Source organism: Clupea harengus, chromosome 19, assembly GCF_900700415.2.
Source record: "Clupea harengus chromosome 19, Ch_v2.0.2, whole genome shotgun sequence".
NCBI lineage: Eukaryota > Metazoa > Chordata > Actinopteri > Clupeiformes > Clupeidae > Clupea > Clupea harengus.
In genome coordinates this window covers 7,053,353-7,075,560 of record NC_045170.1, presented here as the reverse complement: position 1 = coordinate 7,075,560, position 22,208 = coordinate 7,053,353, and the positions used below count along the sequence as shown (strand labels likewise).

Here is a 22,208-nt window from a genome sequence, read left to right as displayed (position 1 = left end):
TGTCTCTTCTCTCCCTCCTTTTCCTCAACAGTCTTATCGTGTATATATATATATTATATATATATATCTACACCAGGTGAACTCCTCCGGTTTCCATGGCAACAGTATCCAGCATGGGCTGCTGGGTTCCTGTGTTTTCTTGACAACAGACCTTTGACCACACCCATGCCTTCTGCAGCAGTGAGCCACCACCCATAGAGCATGAGTGTGTGTGTGTGTGTGTGTGTGTGTGTGTGTGTGTGTGTTAGTGTGTGTGTGTGTGTGTGTGTGTGTGTAAGAGACGGACAAAGAGGGAGAGGGAGAGGGAGAGGGAGAGGGAGAGGGAGAGGGAGAGAGGAATTCATCTGGTCAGTGTGAGCTGTCCCTGATCAAATAGGAAGAGAGATAAGGAACTATTTAGCAAAATTAAACAGTCAGACAGAGACAGAGACAGAGAGAGCCAAACCCAACATGACAGGAGCTCACTGCAGGAGGAGAACTCACTGTGTGTGTGTGTGTGTGCGCGCATGTGTGCGTGTATGTATGTGTGTGTGTGTGTTGTGTGTGTGTGTGTGTGTGTGTGTGTGTGCGTGCATGTGTGTGTGTGTACGTGTGTGTGTGTACGTGTGTGTGTGTGTGTGTGTGTGTGTGTGTGTGTGTGTGTGTCGTGTGAGTGTGTTGTTGTGAGATAAGCGAAGACTGATTACCAGAGAGCGAGAGAAGGAGAACGAGAAAAGGAGAGAGGAGAAGAGACCGAGGGACACTCACCACTCTTTCCTACTCCTCCCTCTCCGAGCATCACCAGCTTATATTCACGGGAGAGACCCCCGGGGCTCCGTGAGGACTCCATTCAAATGACTGGGAAACACACACACATGTGAAACACACACACACACACACACACACACAAACAGGGCACAAACACACACACACACACGCATGTGAACACACACACACAAACAGAGACACAAACACACACACACACACGCATGTGAACACACACACACACACACACAAACAGAGGCACAAACACACACACACACACGCATGTGAACACACACACACACACACACACAAACAGAGGCACAAACACACACACACACACGCATGTGAACACACACACACACACAAACAGAGGCACAAACACACACACGCATGCGCACACACACACACACACACACACACACAGAGGCACACAGACACAAACACAGAGGCACAAACACACACACACGCATACAACGACGTAAAGATGTACAAGGGTTAAATCATGTACACAAATACACACACACACGTAGCCAAACAAGTAGAGAACCACACCCACACACATACAGACACGCACACAGACGTACACACACAAAGGCAAGCACTTTTTCCGACAAATGAAACCGCCACAAACTCATCAGCACCGTCAATGTTGACGCTCGGCCCGCAAGCTATTCTGGGCTTTTGACACAGCGCAACCGAGTTTCTAAAATTGTCAGTTTGATTCGCAGACGAAAGGAAGTGAGTCATTTGTGGCACACCGTTCATGTGACTCTGTGATGCTCATCGGCAGGCAAAAAAAAAATCCCTGTGCATCCCTGCTATTCCACTGTTGTAAGTCTTATCACTAAGATAGTTCCGATTCATACAGTAACCGGGACATTAGAACCAAAGTTAGAGAACAGAACGGGTGTGGTTCCGGCTCGACACCGGGGCCATTCAGTCGGTCAGGAACCTTCGCTACGTAGTCCTTTGAGGAGTTCATGACATCACTAAGATAAGCCTAATTCATTCAATAATCCATTTTTTTCAGAGCAGAGGACAGATAGTAGAATGTGTTTGAATCTGGGACATATAGTATGTGGACCTCGAACTTAATGAATACCCAAACATCTACTGACCCAGGAACACAACCAACCCCGAATGAGTGTGCGTTGGGTGGATCTGCACCTAGTCCAGATCCGACCACTTCCACAGCCACCTGCTATCTTGAGAGAGGTTGGTTCCATGTGTCATGTAGCCTAATGTCACATAAACGTATGTACACGAGTGTCCACGCGCACACACACCACTATCCCAAGTCGGAACGCTTCCAAACTCAATAATAGAGGCTTATTGAACGCAAAAGGCAATGGCGCGTACATGCCAACTGCCAGGCTCAAATAATAGCTTATTCTAGATTCGGGCCAGATCTGGGCAGAACCCGAGTCAGACCCAGTTCCAGAGTTTGCAGCTAGAACTTGTATCCGATATGGAACACTGAGTACTATGACTAAACAATGCACAGCTCTCCTTTGTCGCTATAGCCTATTGCCTTTAAATAGATTACATTTAGCCAAGATTTACAATGGTCTCTCTAGACATCTCTTTAGCCAAAGGATATTACAATAAATTACTGAAACACCAGGAGAAGACTGTCTCTTAGCACTGCTCATAATGAAGTTTTGCTAACAGTGCAAGTCAGTAAATTCACTTTAATATTTCTTACAATGCACACAGCAAAGCCAAATAGTTTAAAAGGGTGTAGAAAGTCTTGTGATGTTTTAACAAGCATTATTTAACTAGAGAGATCACATTAAAGGCTACACAATTCCATACACAATATGCCTAAAAGAGATACTTGCTACAATGACAGGGGATAATTCAATTCACTAACATGTCATTCAAACTAGGATGCAGTAAAAATAAAATAAAAAGTCCAAAAAGTGGATTTCATTTTGACTGAGATTTAAGAGCAAGAGTCATTTTAACAGCAGTGATTTATTTTTATTTTTTGCATTGTGCTCAACACTGGTGCTTCTTCTACAGTACTAAATGATCCCCAAAGAAAGGACTTTCTCGTTGAAATTACATTGAATGCATGCATTGTGTTACTTATTTTTAATGGTATAATCATGTTTTATGTGCATAATGTCTTTACAGAACGCACCAACGCTCTATTATGCGCAGAAAATTACGTTCTCCTTGTTAACAAGACTAGGCAAGACAGAAACGACGACTCTGCATACCCATAATATGACCACTGGTCAGCGACTATAAGACAAAAAGCAATAGGCCCATGTCTATTTTGCAGGATGCAATCCTGAACATTTTTAGTTCCAGATGATCAGAGTGTACCATGAGTATTGGGAATGTATGGCTGGGTGGCGTTGAAAGTATTATCAGACACGATATCAGTAGGCCTATTTGCATTAGAAGGTTTGCATCAATAGCATCAGTCTTCCCTGAAATAAACGTATAACTATTTGTGTAGCTCCTGTCATTGCTAAAAAAGCGTCAGAACCACAGCCACAGCAGTCGACGGAGCGAAACGTTTTTCACTTCCCGTCCTGTGCTCGGCATTCTTTGGAGCCATGGTTTTAGGAGAGGCCCCGGACGTGTGGTTTGGCTGGGCCTCAGCAGTTTGAAGTGAAAGTGAGGAATGTTTCACATCAATAGTATTAGCTATCAAAATCCAACCAAAACGCTGTTGGTCCCTGTGCGGCTCCCTATGTCGAAAAAGTGTCATTATAATATGACTGGTATATTTCAAGTAACCAAATGAAGTTATACCCTTAACAAAGTAATCTGTCCCAACTTTTCAGGAGCTAACTTACTACTCTCAATGTATAAAGGCGAATAACTGGCTGATTACATTCCGCTGAGGGTCAATTGCAGCTACAAGGTGAACGTGACCCTATAACTAAGTTACTAGCTTGGCCTGATCACTGTGGCGTCAGAAGTAACGTTAACGCTTCGTCTTAGTAGGACTCCATTGTGGAAATTATTTGAAAACACGACTAAAACATCTAAAGTATGATCAGATCATTTTACTTAGCTGAACACCCTCATTCTTTCCGAAATTTGTTGCACATAAAATGTATCCAACATAATGAGCAGCTACATGTACGGACAATGCGAATTGAATCGGAGTTCGTTTAACTTCAGCGCATGGAAAAAGACTTGTAGGAACAGTGACATGAAACACTTAACGGAACTTGAAGGACAAAACAAGGGTTTGAAAATACTTTCACTGGTCTGTAAATGCTAATTCGACACATGTCGAAACGAGTTTTGAGTGCTGCTTCATGCCAATAGAACTGTTTATGTAACTAACAATGCAAGCTCAAGTAGTTTTCTACGGGAAAGAGCTTACTAACTTCAGAGCTAATCATTAAAACCTTGTAACAGCTAAAAAGTTGCTCTACTAGATGGCAAAGCAGTTATCTACAATAATATAATTAGAAAGAACAAGCGAACTTACTTGTGTCACAGCAATGTCGACTTCATTATTTTCCGAATACAGATGCGATGGGCATAAATCGTTTGATGTTTGATTATTCTTGCCACAGTTCTCTTTCACTGTAAACACTGGTGCGGATGTCAGTAGCCCGAAGGGTCCTAGTGGCCGTAGACTTACGGTCTCAACCGACACAGGAAGCTGTAGAATACTGTACCCAGGCAAGGGCACGGTAGGTCAGGTTGACATTTTCATTGCTTGTCCATTCGTCTTGGTTTTGTCAGCCACTCTATTGTTAAGGTATAGGCTACCTGTAGCCAACCTAATTACACAGCTTACAACATGTTACAAATGAAGAGCGTAAATATACATCATATAATATAAGAATACTCATATTGCAGTAGATGTATGTGTGCATTCATGTAGGCCAAGCATGATGGTAGCCTATAATTTTTTTGTTTTGTAGTTTGTTAATGGAGTTCATTATTGTGACACTGTAGAAAGTGCACCAATTCACAGGGGAGGCATTCTTAATGAAAAACGCTCTGGTGGTCTCCAATTAAATTATACAGCCACCCACACCCTCCATTTTGCCTGTTTTGTAGATATATTAAAACAACACTGCCATGAACAATTGTGTTCTGAGAGTGAACACAGGTTTAAACAGAGAGAAGCGTGGATCTAGTGTATCATTTTTTTATTTGCACGTCCATTGTGTTAACAAATTTTACATACATTTCAGCATTAGTGTACTATATTAGAATAGACTTATTAGCATTATGCAGTTTTAACACATACTGGGTTACTTGTCCTCAAATAGCCATTGTTTATCCCTTTCCCACCCTCACATCAAATAAATCAATGACCACAAAATTTTGGAAATGGGCCAAGCAGGTATCACAATGATGCAATTTTCTTTTTTTTTCTGTTTTCTTTGTACCTTAGTTTGTCTGTACAACACACAACAGCAAAACTCAAGGGGAAAACTGTCAGGGAGAGAGAAGACAAGAGGAGTTGGATATAAGTGAAAGCCTGGAAAAAGGTTGCTTGGGACCTCAAACATTAAATATATATTAAAAAAATAAAATAAATGAAAGGTCAAGGTCAGAAGAAGACATTTGCATACTGGGACAGTACCCTTTACTATTCAAGGGGTTTACAAGAACTTACGACGAGTCAGGGTCAGGCATCAAAACGGTGCAGCAGTGAATCAGAACAAACAATCATTTACACAGAGATATGTTCATGTACAGTGTATTTATATAAAAACAGGTACGGTAGCCCGGAGGGGGCAAGGAGGCAAGGAAGGTTACCCTTTTAGGCTGAATGAAAAACGGATTCTTCTTCAGGGAGTTGCTTGCCTTTTTTCATAAAACAGGGGAAATGTACTGATAAAAACATAGGAATGAAAACATTAAAATGTCTTTTTAAGAAATAAAATAATTGGAGTGTCGGACAAAAAAGCCGAGAGAGAATAGTGGAACCTGGGGAACTAAGGGGTTAGAAGTCCAAATTCTAGTTTTGTCCGTGTCCTCTAAGAGTGCCTATAGGTGTGGTTGGTTACATATGGTGACTGGGTGTGTGTGTGTGTGTGTTGGAGAGTAGCAGAATATGTCTGCACGTTGTTTTATATACACAACAAGACAGCTGTGACTGATGTTGAACTTTGTTGAACGACTTTGTCTGCATAGAGGGAAAGGTCGCAGAGGCTCCGGGTGCTGATTGTGAGTGTGTGTGTGTGTGTGTGTAAGTGGGTGTGGATGCATGTGTGCATGCATGTCTTGAACTAAGACCTCTCGCTTCCTGTACTGAAATGTGAGTTTAGGGCTGACTTTGTCATCTCAAGTCTTTTTTGAGAGGCAACATTCGCTCTTCCTGTCAATGTGTATGTGTGTGTCAGAGATGGTGTGAGGGCGTTTAAATGGTGTGTGTGTGTGTGTGTGTGTGTGTGTGTGAGGGTGTGTAAATGCTTCTTTAGGTGTGTACTGGTGTGTATATTTCAGTCACACTTGTTTCAGTGCAGTGGAAGGGGAAGGAACAGAGAGGAGAGTCTTGAATAGAAGAAAGACACAGGGACAGTGTGTGTGTGTGTGTATGAGTGAGTGTGTTTCTGAAAAATAGCAGCCACAGAGAGAAGCAGAGAACAAACATGACAAAGGTGTATAGACTGAATTAAACAGATATGGCTAAAGGACAAAAAATAAAGAGAAAATAGAGGGGGAAAAAAAAAGGATAAAAAAAAATGTATAACTGTCCTAAAAAGCTGTTACACACACACAAATGCACACACACACTTTAACAGCATTTGTCTGTCTGCAATGCCAATCAATCCCTCACGGCTTCTGGCCTGTGTGCTGTGTGTTTGTGTGTGTGTGTGTGCGTGTTAGCACTGGAAACATGTGCATATGAGTCTGTGCTCTACCCCCAGGCTTTCAGCAGCAGTGTCATCACTGCAATGCAAAAACTCACACACACACACAGACACACACACACACACTCACACAGCACACAAACACGTTACCTTACCCACACATACATGTAAACACACACACACACACATTGCCTCCCACAAACATTCACTGCACACCCCTCTCTCTATCTGTTTCTCTCTCTAACACACACACACACACACACACACACACACACAAATGCTGTTGGGGATATAGTGCAAACCTACTGTGATTGATCCGTGGTTCACTACCCATCAGGATCATTTCATCCAATTGTGCTGCGGACCGAATGACTAGGTGGGCAGGCGGGTGGGCTCTTAAAGGTACAGTTTGCAATCCTGGCAAAAGGTTGTTGATATTCGAGCTCAACGGTACACACCCCCCCCCCCCCCCTCCACACACACACACACACACTTCTACTTCCGTGCATCTTTTTGAGCGCAGACAGAATGGAATTTCATAAAAAGTATATTGGATAAGAATTGCGGACTGCACCTTTAAAGGGACAGACCCTGCCGATGCCCTTGTGCCTGCAGCAGGGAGTCCATAGCAGGTGGCACTGACAAGCCCCCCAAGTCAGACTCCATTCCTTCCCCATAAGGAGGGGCGTGAGGCTGGATCATAATCCAATGGCCACCCTGCCTTCAGCCTCCAGGGTTTGGGTGTAATTTCAACCTATATTTATATCTGATTAGAGTCTCAGTTAATGAGTGTGGTTCACAGAATTTACCTGCCAATTAACAACACCAACAGAAGAATGAGACAACAGGATATATAAACTGTCTACATCTTCGTGACGTGACATTTGACACTACTGTTTGTTGGACCAAAGTCTATGATCAGAATGACATAACTTATAGAGGATGGGCATCAAGACTGCTTTGGGTATGAATATTGAAATCCAGTAAGAAAAAAGAGATTCAAAGTGTCCTATGTTACAGTCTATACAAGTAGCTCCAAAGAGAGCAAAGAGAGAGGGAATAGATGCGTTGCTTGAAAAACAGGTGCGTGAGTAGAAGGGAATCTATACAAAATGGCAGCCGCGCCCCAAACCCTGAGCATCAGAGCTCTCTCCAGCTTTTTCTGCCTCTGTCAGGTAATCTGATTCCTCTGCTTATGAGAGTGGCTGAGGCTTCTCTATTATTCATTTTAATTGGTGCAGCCTGCTCTCACAGTACCCAATTGATCCATAAAGGGCTCTCTTTATAGCAGCTCTCCAGTATGGGCCGGATCAGCACCAGAACTATTTCTGAATCATCTGCTGTCTGGGTGTGTGCTGCCTGAGGGTGTGTGTGTGTGTGTGTGTGTTTTCTGTTCTGTCTGCGTTGACAAAACAGCCCACAGGAGAGGTACTGAGCACAAAGCCCCCACCCCACCCCCGAGGTGATAGACAGTCGCCTGTGCACTGCAGTTCACTGGGACTAATGCTAGCGGACGCTACTGCTAACATGCTCATCCCTGTGCACTGCAGTTCACTGGGACTAATGCTAGCGGACGCTACTGCTAACATGCTGCTATTGCCTGTGCACTGCAGTTCACTGGGACTAATGCTAGCGGACGCTACTGCTAACATGCTAATGACTGAGTAGTTTGTACTTTAAAAAGGCCATTTGGGGCTGTGGCGTAGTTCTGTCCGAATCCAGAATCCAGGCCACAATCAGCTGCGCTCTGGGGTGTATGATGGTTATCTCTCTTTCTCTCTCTTTCTCTGTGTGTGTGTGTGTGTGTGATGGTTATGTTGGTCTAAAGTGTGTATAATGGATTTGTTTGTGACGTGTGTATGACCAGTGCACGCGACCTGATGGAGTCACAGTGGCCCCTGAGGACTAGGTGTTCTGCTACAGGGAATGGGGACGTCGTGGGGCGAAAGAAAAGGCAGATCAGGGCCAGATCAGGGCCAGAGAACTACTATTGATCAGGGCCAGAGGACTACTATTGATCGGGGCCAGAGAACTACTATTGATCGGGGCCAGAGAACTACTATTGATCGGGGCCAGAGAACTACTATTTACTATTTCAGATACGAGCCACAGGGAAGGACTCAGTCAAAGCTTTCAATCCACAAGGTTAGAGACGTCTGTGTAGTTCACAGTTAATCTTCTACCTCCCTCCATCTCTATTGCTCTCTCTCTCTCTCTCTCTCTCTCTCTCTCTCTCTCTCACACACACACACACAGCCACACACATTCTGCAGAATAGTGATATGTCACAAACAGAAAATACAGAGAGTATGGATAGAAATACTATCCAGCCAAACTGCCAGGAGTAATCTTCATCTTGCAGAGGAACCTGCAACTTGCAGGGAAAAAAAGCATGTCGAAATCGATCAGAATCCATCTCTGGTACTGAGTTTAGTTTTTGGTTTTTCATGACTGCTGTACTCTTTTTCTCTCTCTCTCTCTCTCTCTCTTTTTTTTTTTTAAAACATGCTTCTGCTCGACAACCACAGGTTCCTGTTTAAGAGCAATCGATGAAAGCAATGCTGCAAACAATCCATGAAGATGTGAGTTAAACAACTTTGTTTGTTTCACTGTAATGAAGTCAACCTCTTTGTGAATCTCCCAGTTAATGTGCCTCCGGCTCTGAATGATGTAACGGCTCGTTATTATTTGCTCGTTATTATCAAAAACACCATGGAAACCTGGCTGCGACCGAGACACTGGCCCCCTTCCTGTCCACACTCAGCTTTCCCATCTATCCTGACTTCAAAAATACAGACTTCGACTTGAAAACAGCTCTGTGGCCAGTGATGAGAGTGGTCTGACAATCTGACTCACTTGTGAAATAATACACACCTCCCCCATCTCATCTTCTACCAATTAAATAGCTACCTACGAGCTCCCTGTTACTATAGAAGTATAGATTCACCCCAGGGTGTTGTTTTCAAATGAACTTCCTAAGGGGGTTTACAGAATGTACACAGCATGTCTGGAGTGAGACAGAAGGAGCCGAAGAGCATCCAAACACCAGAAAACCCCAGGAACAAACCGGAACAAACCGGAATCAAATGCCTATTCTATGAATATGATAAGTGAATATATTAATGAATATATTAATTTTGAAGTTTCGCGAGTTTCAGTCAGTCCGTTGGTACTTTTGGGTCGTCAGATTCCTCGGTCAGCGACCTCTTTTGTGTTCCCACACGATGTCTGGAAATGGTAATGGGGGGGGGGGGGGGGGGGGGGGGGTGGTGGTGGGGGGATGGTCGTCTCACTGCGACGAGTGAGTTCTGTCTTTCAGTGCAGTTTTCTGTCTCTGTGGGGCAGGGGTGGGAACGAAGGAGAGGGTATCAGGGGATCAGGCAATTGGGTCCAGTACCTGTCAACACGACGAGGGAGGAGGGCATAGCGTCTCAGATCAGGAAGAGGGAATCTTTGATGGGGGGGCCTTCTCTATTTCAACTAAACCTTTTATGTATTTCGGGGAAAAGGGGGTGGTGGTGGGGTGCGAACTCATGTCCCCACCTCCCCCACCTCTCGCTGGGCTAAGCAGGGAAAGCCGCAGGCGCTCTGGTTCTAGAACTCCTCTAGGTTGTGCCACTTGGCGATCTGCCGGCGTGGGTTGTCGCACACCTCGCGCCAGTGTGTGACGCCCGTCGGGGAGGGGCTCTGCCCCCCCAGGACCACGCGGCCCACCATCTCATTCTTGGTGGTGCGGTCGAAGTCGATGACCAGGAACTCCACGGACAGGTCGGGCATGAGCTCGGCGGGCACGTCGTAGATGAAGGACTCGTTGAAGACGGGGTTGAGCGTGCACTTCTTCACGTGTGTCTTCTTCTTGGCGATGCGCTTGCGGCCATAGAACACGTTCACCTTCACGTACGGGTCTGTGTGAGGGAGAGGGGGGGTGCAGAGAGGGGGAGAGAGTGGTTATGGTGGAAGAGGATCTGTGTGGATCTGTGTGTGTGTGTGTGTGTGTACGTGTGTGTGTGTACGTGTGTGTGTGTGTGTGTGTGTGTGTACGTGTGTGTGTGTACGTGTGTGTGTGTGTGTGTGTGTGTGTGTGTGTGTGTGTGTGTGTGTGTGTGTGTATGTTAAAGTCTACTCACTGCCAGACATTCCGGCGATGTCCATCTTGGGCAGGTGTTTGGCCTTCAGTACGACCACATTGAGGCGCTGAGTGGCAGGATGATAGGAGAGAGAGACGAGCAGCTCTCCACGACTGTCACTCTACAGAAAGAGAGAGCGACGAGTGTTACACATATTTAAACACACACACACGCAGCTCACACACACGCAGCTCACACACACACACACACACACACACACACACACACACAAGCAGCTCTCCACGACTGTCACTCTAAAGAAAGAGAGAGCGTCGAGTGTTACACATATTTAAACACACACACACACACACGCAGCTCACACACACGACTGCCACACTAAAGAAAGAGAGAGCGACGAGTGTAACAGTTATTTAAACACACACATACATGCACACACACACACACACACACACACACGCAGCTCACACACACGACTGTCGCACTAAAGAAAGGAGAGCAAGGAATAATACACATTCTTAAACACACACACACACACACACACACACACACACACACACACACACAGCTAGGGTTAGGGTTACCTAAGGTGATACTGCAGAAAGAGTAAGTACACTGTTACACACACTTAGACATATACTCTTACACAACCACGACCATACATACTCAGACACACGTCATACATACTCACACCCACTCACTCAAAAGTAACACAACCATGTACACATACACACATACACACAGATGGCAAACACACATGTGTGCCTCTACACACACACACACACACACACACACACATATATATACAGGGAGAACAGCAGAGTGAACACATACATGCTCAAACTGGTGTGAAATTCTTCTGTAGCTTTGCTGCAGTGAATATTCCTCCTCTTAACCGCTCATCTTTTTTTCCCCTCTCTCACTCTCTTTCGCTCTCTCTCTCTCTCTTTCTCCCTCTTTCTCTCTCCTTCTCGGTCTCTCTTTCATCACTCAATGGAACAGATTCTCATGGTACTCTGTGGTATCACCATAGCAACTCGCAGTGGGAGGCAAGGCTTAGCCTGAACTTCAGACTCGTATATCACAGAAGAAGACAGTGTGTGTGTGTGTGTGTGTGTGTGAGTGTGTGTGTGTGCCCATGCAATTCAGATACAGTTGGCAAATGTGTGTCTTTCTGTGTGTTAGCAAGTGCATGTGTGTGTGTGTGTGTTAACATCACTGTTTCTCAGTGTTTAGTCATGGATGATTCACTGTGCTTCTTTGTGTGTGTGTCTATCTATCCGTCATGGTGTGTCTTTCTGTATCTGTTCAATGCCGTGTGTCCTGGTGTGTGAGTGCAAGTTTCTATCTGTTTGACAGTCTGTGTGTGTATACACGTGTGTGTGTTCTGCGCGCGCACGTGTGTGTGTGCGCGTGTGTGTCTATCTGTTTGTCACACTGTGTGCACCAGTGTGCCTGTGTTCTGCTGCCAGGGAGTGAGTCAGTGAGTGTCTCAGCCCTTGTGCAACTCCATACATGTGTGTGTGTGTGTGTGTGTGTGTGTGTGTGTGTGTGTGTGTGTGTGTCCCTTGTGCAACTCCACACATGTGTGTGTGTGTGTGTGTGTGTGTGTGTGTGTGTGTGTTTGTGTGTCTCAGCCCTTGTGCAACTCCATACATGTGAATCAGACATTTACATAAGTGGCACTTATGGTCGTCTGTCCTAATGTTTTCCTAACACTTGCACCGAGGTGGCAGGATTCATAGCCACAGATGGCCGCCGGCTAGAGGGAATCTGCCCCAAATCTAACCGAGCAAAGATGTTTTTAAACGGTCTATAGTGTTCGGCTAGTCTTCATTTTGCTCATAGATTAGTCTAATGCAAGATAGACCATTATACACAAAAATAAAGACTGACCAATTTTAAGCTAAAAATAATCTCCAGGCTAGCTCAGGCCTAAAATCCATGTTACTATGGTAACAAGCAGTGTCGCCTGCCGACCAGTAGTACCCAACACCAAAAAAAGAGGAAGTCACGGCACATGATTTGTTGTTTGCTAGCGCTGTTCTGGAGTGAGCCGTGAGAAGGGGCCACAGTCACCCTTAATTAACCCTTAAGTAACCTCTTGATTTACCATAGTAAAAAGTTGAATTATGCCATATGCCATTAAGATAGTCAGGAACTAAAATGCTTTGTGCAACGGATTAATTTAGGCGTCTATCTGAAGTCTGACTATGCGATACACCTAGACCACAGTCATATTCTATGTGATACATCTAAACCACAGTCATATTCTATGTGTTACACCTAAACCAGTCATATTCTATGTGTTACACCTAAACCAGTCATATTCTATGTGTTACACCTAAACCAGTCATATTCTATGTGTTACACCTAAACCAGTCATATTCTATGTGTTACACCTAAACCAGTCATATTCTATCTTTGGGGAAAAGTGGCCCCAGATCCACCACATATACCAAGGGCCAGCTTCATGCTACTCAGTGTTGAGTAAACACTTTAGCCTAGTTGTCTTACTATTCAGTATTCAAAATTCATTCATATGTCTGCCCATATATATTTATATGTATATATTTGTCTGCGCATATGATTTTCCTGTCCTTGTCCTGTTCCCCCATATGTTTATGTGTATTTGCCTGGGCGCATGTATATTTGTCTGTGTGTAGACTTTTCTTCATGTTTAATGCTTCATGTCTAAAAGCTGTCCCCCTGGCCGCCTTCGTTGGGTTCTGATGTGTCTGTCCTCTCTGCTCTGTGATTCTGTTTGACGGTACCATGACCCTGTCTGGTTGCCCTTGTGCGGTTCGCTGTGGCCGGGGGGATGATTCAGACACAGTGAGATGCTGAAGCGGGGCGTATGTTCAGGGGGTGGAGCCTGGCGTGCTGTAAAAGGCTAATGGCTTTCTGTAGCCATCGGAAGTGCCTGACATACTGCTGCAGTAAGCAGGCTGGCGTTTTTACAGTGGAAGCCATCAGTAATTCACCCCCCACCCCTCTCCTCTCCTCCCATCTCCACCCCTCTCCTCTCCACCCCTCTCTTCTCCTCCCATCTCCTCTCCTCTCCACCCCCTCCTCTCCTCCCATCTCCACCCCTCTCCTCTCCTCTCCTCCCATCTCCATCTCCTCTCCTCTCCTCTCCTCTCCACCCCTCTCCTCTCCATCTCCTCTCCTCTCCTCTCCACCGCTCTCCTCTCCTCTCCTTTCTAATGGAGCACTGTACATTAGTGCCTGAGACACCAGCACCAAAGGACAGCTGTGTTCTGCACATTAAGTGATGATTTTTGTCAATAGACTTTCTTCCTTTGTGCTACTTTCTGTCCTTCTCTTAACATCCTGTTTCTAAAATAAACTACACTCCGTCATCCTGTAATTCATTTACACTCATTTCCCCCTCTCCTCTCCCCTCTCAGATTCCTGTTCCTCCTCTCCTGGCTCATTTGAGTTGTGTTTTAGTAGTCTATTTGTGAGTGGCTCTCTGGTGTTCTCCTACAGGTTGGAGATGCATCTCATCACAAAGTGCTCTCATTAAGCCTCTGCTCAGCTTCCTCTCTCCTCCTTTCCTCCGAACAGATCGATTCCTTCATGCTTCCACAGCCTCAGAGTCGGAGACAGATATAGAGATAGATTCAATTTATGCCATACAGAGAGAGGGGGTGGGGGGGGGCGGGTTGGGAGAGAGAGGGTGAGAGAGAGAGGGAGATGTAAAGAGATAGAGATAGGTTCAATTTAAGCCATACAGAGATGGGGGGGGGGGGGGGGGAGTGAAAGAGAGGGGGGGGGAGAGGGAAAGTGAGAGAGGGGGGTGGGAGAGAGAGTGAAAGAGGGAGTTTAATGTCTGAGTAATTTACAGTCCATACTAAAAGGCCAATGGATCCTCTGTCAGCAGAGATTATGGGATGTCATGTGTGTGTTGGGTTACTGTCCGTACTAAAAGGCCAATGGATCCTCTATCAACAGAGATTATGGGATGCTGTGTGTGTTGGGTTACTGTCGGTACTAAAAAGCCAACGGATCCTCTGTCAGCAGAGATTATGGCATTTGATGTGTGCTGGCTTTCTGCTGACTGTTCCTCTGCTCTGTCCCTGCCTTTGATGAACACCTCACGTTGTGTCTTCAGCTGATTCCAGCACAGATCCGTCCCAGACCTGCGCCTTTGATGAACACCTCATGCGGTGTCTTCAGCTGATTCCAGCACAGATCCGTCCCAGACCTGCCTGAATCCCCTGGGCTGGTGCTACACACGGTTATCCTGTCATCCTCTATCTGCGTGGCCACTGGCTGACAGTGTCTTTGTCATTGGAATGTTACGTGTGTAAACAACAACAAGTGAAAGGCCTCATCATGGTGCCAGAGCTGACATGTCTGGTACTGATTCGTTTTGTTTCATCAGAAGTTATCTTTTCACAGCTCACTGCTGTTCTGCTGTCAACCCAGGGCTCTGGTCTCATTCTCTCCCTCTCCCGGCTTCTCTCTCTCTCTCTCTCTCCATCTCTATCCCGGCTTCTCTCTCTCTCCATCTCTATCCCGGCTTCTCTCTCTCTCTCTCCCTACCGGCTTCTCTCTCTCTCTCTCCGTCTATTTCTCTCTCCCCATCTCTCTCTCTCTCTCTCATCTCTCTCTCATCTCTGTCCATCTCTTTTTCTCTCCCCATCTACTGTATCTCTCTCTCCATCTCTCTCTCTCCATCTCTTTCTCTCTCCCCATCTCTCTCTCCATCTCTTTCTCTCTCATCTCTCACTCTCCATATCTCTCTCCATCTGTCACTCCAGCTTGTGTTGTTGAATGGTGTGAATGATGAATCTGCTCTTTCAGATAACACAGAGTTATGAGTTATTATTGCAAACACACACCCAAACACACACACACACACACACACACACACACACACACACACACACACACACACACACACACACACACACACACACACATACGTACACACAGACACACACACGCACATACTCATGCACACATACACACACTCATGGACACACACACAAACATCTCTTTCATGTATTCAAAGTGGCCATGCGAATGACACTGCTCTAGTGCTGTGAGGTCTGTGTAAGTCTCTGGTTTTAAGAGACTCTCTATGCAGATTCCCCCCCTCAGCCAGCAGTACCAGCAAAAGCCTGATGTATTATTCACGCCCCTGCTCATGAATGCTTAAAGCGGGAGATTAAAGCCTTTATGGCCCAGTGGCCTTAACGTGCTGGAAGTCCGTTATCAGCCTCCCTTTACGCCGCCATAAGCTCTCTCTCTCTCTCTCTCTCTCTCTCTCTCTCTCTTCTCTCTCTCTCTTTCTCTCTCTCTCTCTCTCTCAAGCAGTAAACAGAATACAATGGATCCGGACCAGATCTCTGCCCTATCTGCTCCAGAACCGCTCTAGAACCGCTCCAGAACCACTCCAGAACCGCTCCAGATCTCGGCCCTATCTGCTCCAGAACCGCTCAAGAACCACTCTAGAACCGCTCCAGAACCGCTCCAGATCTCTGCCCTATCTGCTCCAGAATCCGCTCCAGAACCGGGCCAGATCAGAATCAACTGCGTTCTGGGTTTGCTTTAAGCTACTGCCCCTCCCTTTTCCCTTTCATATCATCTCATACTCCACCTTATCTCTCCTCTACTCTCTCCTCTACTCTCTCCACCCTGTCTCTCTCCTCATCTCTCTCCTCTACTCTCTAAACCCTGTCTCTCTCTCTCTCTCTCTCTTTCTGCTCTGTAGCCGAAATCTCTGCGGCTTTACTGCAGTAGCCCTGGTTACTGAATCTCATTAACAAAAGAATGGAAATCTGGGCACCAATCTTTTACTTCTTAACCCTCTCTACTTTCTCCTCTCTCCATTCTTCTTCTCTCTCAATTTTTTCCCCTCTTTGTACCTTGCACACTCACACACACACACACACACACACTCACACACTCACACCACACACCACAACACACACACACACACACACACACACACTCACACAACACACACACTACACTCACACACACACACACTCACACACACAACACACACACACACACACACACACACACGCTGACACGCTGACCCACAAACACACACACTCACCATTTATCCACTTTTCACACACTTCACTCATTTTGTCTCACCTGAACATTCCTCTTGGTGATTGGCTGGCTGATATGCACGCGTCCAGTGCTGGGGTCCACGCCGCCCAATGGCACGACGGCCTCGCCAATGATGTCATCGCGGGCGAAGCGGTCGAAGCTGAGCACGAGGAAGTGCAGCGTGAGCTCAGACAGCGTGCTGTAGGACACGCCCGTAGAAGGTGAAGGTCTCGTCGAACACGGGCTCCAGCGTCTTCCTGAGCACGCGGGTCTTCACGCGGTGCTTCTTCTCGGGCAGGATGGTCATCTTCACGTAGGGGTCGGAACTGGCCGCCTGCTCGTCCACGGCGGGCAGACCCTGCGCACCATGATGGTCACCACCAGGGCCTTCTTGGGGAAGTTGTAGTCACGGCCAGACTGAGCGTGCCAGATTCAAGGTGATGGGGCAGTGGGGCGTGGCCGTCTTGCTGGCGGGTTCGCTGCCGCTGCTGCCGCCCGAGCTCTCCAGGCAGCAGTAGTCGGCGCGGATGGGCAGCGCCCGCTCCAGCCGGGGCACGCCACAAGGGGGCACCAGCGGGTTCATCTGCAGGTGCGCCCCCCCACCCAGGAACCCGCCCTCGGGGTCGGCGTCCACCATCGCGTTGCGGTTGCGTCCGCATTCCGCACCGAAGCCGTAGCGCCAGTCGCGCAGCGATGATGTCAGTGATGACGATGAGGAGGAGGAGTTGGAGGACGAGGATGAAGGCCCGCTGTTGCCAGGGCGGCGGCCCACGCGGACGATCTTCTTGCTGCTGCTGAGGGATTCTGGGTAAATGCTGATCCCCTTGAGCATGTGGATGAACTTGTAGGGGGTCCACGGGGGGTCGTACGGGCCGCTGTTCAGCTTGTAGGCCCCCGTCATTCGCCGGTAGCGGCGCTGGCAGCAGCTCCACAAGGAACACGGCAACCGTCACGAGACGACCAGCACCCGGCACCTAGGAAGCCTGCCAGCACTGGCGAGACTTCTGAGAGGGAGAGAAGAGGACAGGATCAGGGTGAGAGGACGGCACAGGAGGCACTCAACGCCAAACCTGTCGGATCCATACAAGCGTCAGCAGACCCTATCCAGACACCAAATATCTCGTATACAACTATCACTCAATCCCATTGCCGGTAGCGACGCTGGCAGCAGCTCCACAGGAACACGGCAACCGTCACCGAGACGACCAGCACCCAGGCACCTAGGAAGCCTGCCAGCACTGGCGTCCTAGGTGCACACAAAAACTTTGAAAATTAGTCTAAACACCAGAAACAACACCTAGCATAAATCCCCTTCAGTATGAAACGGAACTCAACGCAAAACCAACTTTAGCTCCCCAGGACCAAATAAGACCTTAGCGTAGCACTGATGGATATTTTACATTTTTTTTACATTTAGTCATTTGGCAGACGCTTTTGTCCAAAGCGACGTACAAGGGAGAGAACGGTCAAGCTAAGAGCAATAAAAAACCTGGTGTAACAATAAATACTACTTTACATAAGAAGTATAAAAACGACCTAGAAAGGAAAAAGAAGTGCAGGAATGTAACTGCTGAAGTGCAAGTTTAGCACTAGTCAAGGTGCCAGTTAGGAAGGGAGGTGCTCTCTGAAGAGTTGGGTCTTCAAAAGCTTCTTGAAGGTAGAGAGGGACGCCCCTGCTCTGGTAGTACTAGGCAGTTCATTCCACTAACGTGGAACTACAAATGAGATATGCTTGTAGAATGGAGGTAGGCCGCACAGGGGTCATTTAGAGCTGTGGGCACGGGGGTATTAGCGTCCTTGTGACAACACGATAATGGGTTTCTCAAAATAAGGAAATATGCAAATATACAAGTACAGTTACGGTAGATGAACACTAAACAGATATATTAATGTTATGACAGAAGGATAGATAGACATGCATAGATCTGAGTAATGAATAATAAGCTGTTAAGGCCCAACCAGCTGGAGCTTTGCTCAATAAATCATAAAGAACACAGACAGAGAGACGACTGAAACGAGAGTGAGACAGAGAGGAGAGAGAGTGAGACAGAGAGGAGACTGCAATGAGAGTGAGACAGAGAGGAGAGAGAGTGAGACAGAGAGGTGACTGGAATGAGAGTGAGACAGAGAGGAGAGAGAGTGAGACAGAGAGGAGAGAGAGTGAGACAGAGAGGAGACTGGAATGAGAGTGAGACAGAGAGGAGACTGCAATGAGAGTGAGACAGAGAGGAGAGAGTGAGACAGAGAGGTGACTGGAATGACAGTGAGACAGAGAGGAGAGAGAGTGAGACAGAGAGGAGACTGGAATGAGAGTGAGAGGAGAGAGAGTGAGACAGAGAGGAGAGAGAGTGAGACAGAGAGGAGACTGGAATGAGAGTGAGACAGAGAGGAGACTGCAATGAGAGTGAGACAGAGAGGAGAGAGAGTGAGACAGAGAGGTGACTGGAATGACAGTGAGACAGAGAGGAGAGAGAGTGAGACAGAGAGGAGACTGGAATGAGAGTGAGACAGAGAGGTGACTGGAACGAGAGTGAGACAGAGAGGAGACTGGAACGAGAGTGAGACAGAGAGGAGACTGGAACGAGAGTGAGACAGAGAGGAGAGAGAGTGAGACAGAGAGGAGACTGGAATGAGAGTGAGACAAAGAGACGACTGGAAAGAGAGTGAGACAGAGAGACACAGACATACAGACAGGAGCCGACACATTTGCTGAAAAGGTGTATGACAGAATGAAACCACAGACCACAGCAGACAGCAACACACACCCCTGCAGAGGCCCCAGGTGAGTGTCTGTGCGCGAGGCAGCGAGAGGAAGCGCGAGGCGTCCGGGGACCACGGTGACCTGGTAACAAGGTGAAAGCTTGATCCAGTTAGCGGCTAGCGGTGAGGGGGAGGCAATGAGGCAGGCCCTGGTTGCAGTACACTTTGGTTTGAGTCAGGGCTGGGTACAGGAGATCTCACTGAGGATCCACTGCTGCCTGACTTCACACAGGGCAAGGGGTTTGATCCACTGCTGCCTGACTTCACACAGGGCAGGGGTTTGATCCACTGCTGCACACAGGGCAGGGGTTTGATCCTGCAGCTCAGCTGCTCTAGCAGGTCATGGGTTTGATGCCCAGGGGGCACCCGTTCTGTTCCAAATGTACATCTGAACAATACTACTGCTTTGGATACAGATGAAGAATGAATGAATGGACCTAGAGGGCAGTGCCGGTTGCTGTGGCGACATGCTACCAAAGCTAAACAAACAAACAAAACAACTTAAGGCAAAGCAGCTGTAATGGGGTTGTGTGATTGCTCGACCTATACTCAAGACCAGTTGGGGTACAAAGGTCACATAGCAGCGACTGTGGACAGGACATGGCCCTCATCTGGCTTTGATCTGGCTATCATCTCACCTGACACTGATCAGAAAGAGAGAGCAGCAGAGAGCCTGTGCCAAACATCCAGACAGGCGACGGGGTGCAGACAGCGAGAGAGGGTGGGGTGCAGACAGCCAGAGAGGGTGGGGTGCAATGAGCGGGAGAGGAGAAGCAGAAGTTGATTGAAATGCAGAATTGAAAGTCAGGAACAACGAAAGAAGACTAAGATCACTGTGGCAAACTGATTCATATATTCAGATGTGAGTGAAATCGAAAGAAGGTGGAGATCACTGAGGCAAACTGATTCATATATTCAGATGTGAGTGAAATGGAAAGGAGATCACTGTGGCAAACTGATTCATATATTCAGATGTGAGTGAAATCGAAAGAAGGTGGAGATCACTGAGGGAAGCTGATTTATTCAGCCTAGAGGGCCAATTAGGAGGAAGCCAGCCACGGGGAGGGAGCTGGTGCCACACCGGTGCCACCACGGTGCCAGCGCCATATGGCTGGTCTGTGTGATCTCCAAGGGTGACGCCGACAGCCTCACAGAGCCTTCTAGTGCAGACTGGAATCACATAAGGATCTGAGGCTGGGATGATGTTGTCTTTGTGGTCGTGGGGCGAGACGGGGTAAGAGACAGACATGTAGGGAAGAGGGGTGAGACAGGGTGTGAGATACAGAGGTAGAGAAGACAGGTAAGACAGGGTGTGAGATACAGAGGTAGAGAAGACAGGTAAGACAGGGTGTGAGATACAGAGGTAGAGAAGAGGGGTGAGACAGGGTGTGAGATAGACATGTAGAGAAGAGGGGTGAGACAGGGTGTGAGATAGACATGTAGAGAAGAGGGGTGAGACAGGGTGTGAGATAGACATGTAGAGAAGAGGGGTGAGACAGGGTGTGAGATAGACATGTAGAGATAAGGGGTGAGACAGGGTGTGACAGAGAAGAGGATTTTTATCCTTTAATGAACCCGAGAGGTCGGCACAGACGAACAGCGCTGACATTCTGTGTTGTTGACAAAAGCTCCCAGAACTCCTCAAATAGCAGAGGCTGAAATAACAACCTTAATTGGGTTTGACATACAGAGGAGTGCTGCTGGGACAAGCACACGCAAACACACACACACACACACACACATCACACACACACACACACACACATGCACACACTGACATACATGCACGCACACACACACACAACACACACATGCACACACTGACATACATGCAACACACACACACACAGACACACATGCACACACTGACACACATGCACCCGCACAACACACACACAGACACACATGCACACACTGACACATGCACACGCAAACACACACACACACACACACACACAGACACAGACACACAACACCACACACAGACACACATGCACACACTGACATACATGCATACGCACACACACACACACACACACACAGACATACACATGCACACACACAGACATACACATGCACACACACACACAGACACACACACACACCCACACACACGCACACACACCGTTGTCCTGGAAGCAAACTTGCTTCCTTCTGCTCTGACAATGTTCCCCAACTCTGAGGAGTGTTTTTTCCAGCAGGACAATGCTCCATGCCACACAGCCAGGTCAGTGAAGGTGTGGATGAAGGACCACCAGATCAGGACCCTGTCATGGTCAGCCCAATCCCCAGACCTGAATCCCATTGAAAACCTCTTGAATGTGATCAAGAGGAAGATGGATGGTCACAAGCCATCAAACAAAGCCAAGGTGCTTGAATTTTTGCGCCAGGAGTGGCATAAAGTCACCCAACGGCAATGTTAAAGACTGGGTGGAGAGCATGCCAAGACGCATGAAAAGCTGTGATTGTAAATCAAGGTTATTTCACCAAATATTGATTTCTGAACTCCTCCTAAGTTAAAACATTAGTATTGTGTTGTTTAAAAATTAATATGAACTTGTTTTATTTGCATTATTCGAGATCTGATCTGATCTTTTTTGTTATTTTGACCAGTTGTCTGCAAATAAATGCTCTAAATGACAATATTTGTATTTGAAATTTGGGAGAAATGTTGTCAGTATTTTATAGAATAAAACTAAAAAATCCTTTTACTCAAACACATACCAATAAATAGTAA

General features: G+C 47.0%; 1 protein-coding gene, 1 long non-coding RNA gene and 1 pseudogene across 2 annotated transcripts in view; all 3 read right to left on the bottom strand.

The window, feature by feature from the left end:
- Positions 1 to 22,208, bottom strand: part of LOC105906331 (synaptotagmin-11-like) — a 71,528-nt gene that overhangs the window by 38,349 nt on the left and 10,971 nt on the right. The gene's annotated exons all lie outside the window — the stretch shown is intronic.
- LOC116224971 lies at positions 154 to 4,408 on the bottom strand. Its single transcript, XR_004165827.2, has 3 exons — positions 4,205 to 4,408; positions 748 to 837; positions 154 to 172 (listed from the first exon to the last, which is right to left on the bottom strand). It is a non-coding gene; the product is annotated as an uncharacterized LOC116224971 (long non-coding RNA).
- Positions 10,146 to 17,547, bottom strand: LOC116224967 (annotated as a pseudogene).